The sequence below is a fragment of the Aristolochia californica genome, unplaced genomic scaffold, assembly GCF_029961685.1.
Source record: "Aristolochia californica isolate CCGP_79_NKW_82.1479 unplaced genomic scaffold, dmAriCali1.0.hap1 SCAF_12, whole genome shotgun sequence".
Classification (NCBI taxonomy): domain Eukaryota; kingdom Viridiplantae; phylum Streptophyta; class Magnoliopsida; order Piperales; family Aristolochiaceae; genus Aristolochia; species Aristolochia californica.
Window position 1 is genome coordinate 768,679 of NW_027181793.1, and position 5,110 is coordinate 773,788.

General features: G+C 40.5%; 1 pseudogene; it reads left to right on the forward strand.

The window, feature by feature from the left end:
* The first annotated feature begins 571 nt into the window (after positions 1-571).
* Positions 572-3,459, forward strand: LOC137945577 (subtilisin-like protease SBT4.3; annotated as a pseudogene).
* Positions 3,460-5,110: the final 1,651 nt, after the last annotated feature.

Consider the following 5,110-nt stretch of genomic DNA (forward strand, 5'->3'; position numbering starts at 1 on the left):
CATGGAGGTGTGAACATCGCATGTATTCCAGTATCAATCTTTTAACGTCTCCCAAATGCTTGGTACCCAAATTGCTTCAGAACATACCAAGCTTGGACAGAAAAACACTGTCAATGCTTCCATAACAGTGAAAAGGGAACTGTATACCATTTACATTTCTCTGATTTGAAGGATCTTGACAGTGAAAAAGGAACGAAAACAAAAGAGAATTGGAATGAGGAGGCATCTCATAGGAAAGATGGGTTGTAAAATCGATCCAGGTTCATGCTTGCCTGATTAAAAAGTGAATCTGGACATGCTTTAGTAAGTCAGTATTAATTGATCGTAAACAGGATACAGTGATTTCGCAACTGATCGTTTAATGTCTCTGCGTATAAATTGCATATCGTCTGCAGTGGCCTTCTCATTCTTACCGGCGTTCAATCATGGCTCACATTCTCTGGTTTTCTTCCTACACCCTCTTTTCAACACTCTTTTCTATTCTTGCTCTCTCTCTCGCCATTGATGCGGAAAAGAAGGTAAACTGCTACCCCCTCCCCATTTCTCCCTCTTCCTCTCTGTCTGCTAACAGATGGTGTTGCAGGTTTATATTGTGTATATGGGAGCCAAGCAAGGGGATGAACTTGCTGCAGTAAATCAACATGGTAGCATTCTCCAAGAAGTCCTCCAGGATGGGTAAGTTGAATGCCTTAAGTGATAGCCCGAGATACATAAATTTGAGTTTTCTTTTTCTGTTTGTAGTTACTGATATGACGATGTGAATATATCACAGGAATCCAAGACTCATGGCTTAGGAAATTAATCGAATCAGTTATAGCTTTATTTTTCAACTAACATGGAATCCATTGGCTCTGTAACTGTAGCTTAGTGGAAGACTCGCTGGTATACAGCTACAAAAGAAGTTTCAATGGTTTTGCAGCAAAGCTAACTGAAGTAGAGAGCAGAAAGATTGCCGGTCAGATTATCTAATATTTCTGTTTTTTGGCTTATACTGAAGTGAATACTGATCATTGCATCTTGTTTCAATGGTTTTTCAGGTCGGGAAGATGTAGTGTCTGTCTTCCCGAGTATAAATTACCAGCTCCACACAACAAGATCTTGGGAGTTTTTGGGTTTATCAAAGTCCATAAAGAGGGTTCCCACTGTTGAGAGCGATCTCATTGTGGGTGTTTTTGATACTGGACTCTGGCCAGAGTCTGAAAGTTTTAACGATCATGGACTCGGTCCTCCTCCTAAGAAATGGAAAGGCACTTGCCAGACAAAAAACTTCACCTGCAACAAGTAAGTTCTATCTTATCATCGACGAACACATGATCAGTACTTCCATGGCGAGGTCTGTTTCAGTCTACTCAAGTCTCTGATAACGTTTATAATCTACAGCAAAGTGATTGGAGCTAGAGTGTACCCAAACACTGGGTCCAATTCTGCGAGGGACGACGTAGGTCACGGAAGTCATACAGCATCCACAGTTGCAGGGCGCACCGTTCATGGCGCTAGCTTTTATGGAATCGCAGAGGGCGATGCGAGGGGAGGAGTTCCCTCTGCTAAGATTGCTGTATACAAAGTCTGCAGCGTTAGTGGATGCAACTCTGTGGATATCTTGGCTGGTTTTGACGATGCTATTGCCGATGGAGTTGACGTCATTTCTGCCTCGCTCGGACCTCCTCTGGCATTTCCCTTTCCCGACGATCCGATTGCCGTCGGTTCCTTCCATGCTATGGCTAATGGAATCCTCACCTCAAATTCTGCCGGTAATAGTGGTCCGGCGTTAGGATCTGTCTCAAGCGTTGCTCCTTGGATCTTAACTGTGGCAGCTACAAGTATCGACAGAGAGATTATAAACAAACTTACCCTTGGAAATGGCAAAACTTTTGTGGTATTTACTATTCTTCTTTATCACTCCTTAATTTTCCTTTCCTTGTTTCTGTTTAATTCATCTCTGATCAAACATTCTATTGACGAACAGGGTAACGCGATCAACACCTTCTCTTTGAATAGAACCAAGTTTCCTTTGATTAGCGGAGCAGATGCAAGGGCACCACCGTGTCAAATAGGAAGTCTCTGGTAAATTATATTGCGAAGAAATGCTTGAATTCCTTCTCTTTCTGTATATAATGTAAAAAAAATCTCGTCTATCGTCTGAAATCACTTCTCAGGACTTGCATCAAAGGGTGTCTGGATCCAAAATTAGTGAAAGGAAAGATCTTATTGTGTAATGGACCAGAAGATGGAACAGCGGCTCATGATCTTGGAGCTATTGGACTCGTTGCTCCGAGTAGTTTATCAGACGTAGCTTTCGATTTTCCCCTGCCTGCAACTTCCTTATCTCTTGATGAGCTGCTTGGAGTCGAGTCATATATTAACAAGACAAGGTAAAGTCTCTGGATGCTGATTGTGAATCCTGTGCTTCCATGAAAATCTTCCAAAATTTGATAACTACACCTTTTACCTACAGAAAACCCCAAGCAAAAATTTCGAAAAGTGAATCTGCAGTAGACAAGAAGGCTCCTACTGTCGTTTCATTCTCATCCAGAGGACCAAACACTATAACATCGAAGATTCTCAAGGTAATCCATTCGTGTTTTTTTCTTTTCGATGTGACGATAACTCTGTCGATAATACAGCCAGACATAAGTGCTCCAGGGGTAAACATCTTGGCTGCTTGGTCTCCTGTAGCTCGTGTGTCGGGAGTAAAATTTGATAAAAGGTAAATATAGTATCATATAATCTCTGGAACATCCATGGCTTGCCCTCATGCTACTGCTGCTGCTGCTTATGTGAAATCCTTCCACCCAGACTGGTCTCCTTCTGCAATTAAATCCGCTCTTATGACAACAGGTAGTTATTGCTTCCTCTCCTGCTTCCTAGTATGATTTCTACAATTTCGTGACTGATCAAAAGCTTCTCTCCATTACATTATCAGCTACTCCCTTGAATCGTAACAAAAACGTGGAGGGGGAGTTCGCATATGGTGCTGGAAATATTAATCCAGTAAAAGCTAGAAATCCAGGACTAGTATTCGACGCCTCCAAGAAAGATTACATTCAGTTCTTGTGTCACATAGGATACTCAACCAAGCAGGTGAGGCAAATTTCAGGAGATAATAGCAGTTGCCCAGAAGAACGGACTGGTTCTGAGAACGATATCAATTACCCTTCACTGACAATTAATGCCGGAAACAGCTCCAGCGTCAATCTTAATTTCTCCAGAACCGTGACAAACGTTGGTAAGCCTAATTCTAACTACACTGTAAGGGTTGAGGCGAAGAACTCCGACTCGATCACGATACATCCTTCACCGTTGTTTCTCAACTTTACCAGATTGAACCAGAAGAAAGATTTTCGATTGAGAATCTCTGTAAGTGCTGCGCTGAATGGAGACAACCACTCGTATTCAGTGATATGGAGTGATGGTGAACACGAGGTGAGATTTCCTGTTGTTATTTATTCTCAGAGTTAAAAGACTCGGCTATTGTACTCATTTTTTCCCATTCCAATAAGAAACTCAATGGCAGCTATTTGTTCTATGGATATGTGAATTACTCTCATGAAAATAACCCTGTGGAAGGCTTGGTATCAAGTTCTAGTCCCATTCTCTAACTCAAGGGTGGCCATTTGGTCTTGGCAGACTAATTCCTACCCGAGGCAGGGTAGGAGGAGGAAAAAGGAAAGAAAAAACAAAGGGTAGAACAAAAAAAAAAAAAAATGGAAAAAACAAGGACAAAAGAAAAAAAAGGGGAGAGACAAAAGAAAGGCAAAGGAAGGGGAGAAAGGGAAAATAGTTTCTAGTTTCTAGTGTTAGTACCCCAAATGAGAAAAATATCTAAAACAAGAGAATGAGTAACGTGTAATAATATACTTAAATAAAACATAATACATAAACCCCAAATTAGGTAGAATAAATATGATTACTATACTAATAAGTAATTTAATGTATAATTAAAATATATTAATATACTAATTAATTAAATAAATATTATATTATTTAATGATTGTAGTATATACATTAATACAGTAATTACGTGAGCCAATTAATTGTGCACATGATTAATTATAAAAACAAATAAAGTTATGAATTTATTAATAACATAAGATATACTTTAACATAAAAAGAAATTATTAAACAAAAAGAATTGATCAAATGCATGATTTAATAATATTTTAATTACCACTATTAAATCACTAATATAATATAGTAATTAAAAAATAAATACAATGAATAAATAACACTAGTTTAATTTTTCCTAACTTAGGAAAAATTAAATCAACAATGTAGTCTTCCTCACGGTACCGATAATTGCAGGGAGACAACAGCGGGCCAGTAGGCAACGGCGACGGAGGCGGCGCTCTAAAGGTACGCCAGAGGCGACGATACGCCGAAGGCAATGACGACAGTACACTGGAGGCGCTGCAACAGAGACACTCTGATTGGATGCTCTGTGTCGCAAGTTATGCGACGGAACAGCAGCAGACAACTGCGACGGAGGCTCTGCGATGGCGGCACTGTGACGAAGGCCAAGAGGGAGAAGAGAGGGAGAAGCTAGTGCAAGAGAGAGAGAGAGAGAGAGAGAGAGAGAGAGAGAGAGAGAGAGAGAGAGAGAGAGATAGGGAGGCCGAGAGGATGTTCGCAGCGAGAGGGAGAAGGGAGAAGGGAGATGGAGGCTGAGAGTGAGAGAAGAAGGAGATCGAGAGAGGGAAGAGTACGGGAGAGAGAAAAAACAAATTGACAGTATGGTTCGATGCATCCCGCTCACTTCCGCTCACTTCATCCGGATGATTCGCAAAATACTATGGAATCTGAAATCCGGAAATGAAACCGTGTGTGTTATCTTCGGATTTATCTGATTCATCAATATGAAACGGGCGTTGGTACTCCACTAACGACGTTGGGAGATGAATTGAGTAATACGGCTGAAGTTCATCTCCTGATTCAAGTTGACTAATCCCCCTATGGTAATTTAGTCCCCCTGGATTTGTGCATGCATGGTACTGTATTCTAATGTATTCTTATTTAGTGTATACTAACTCCCATTTAATCTATGCTATAGGTTACCTATATTCATAAGAAAGATAATACTCGTAAGACAAAATGAGATAGAGACAAATAAAAG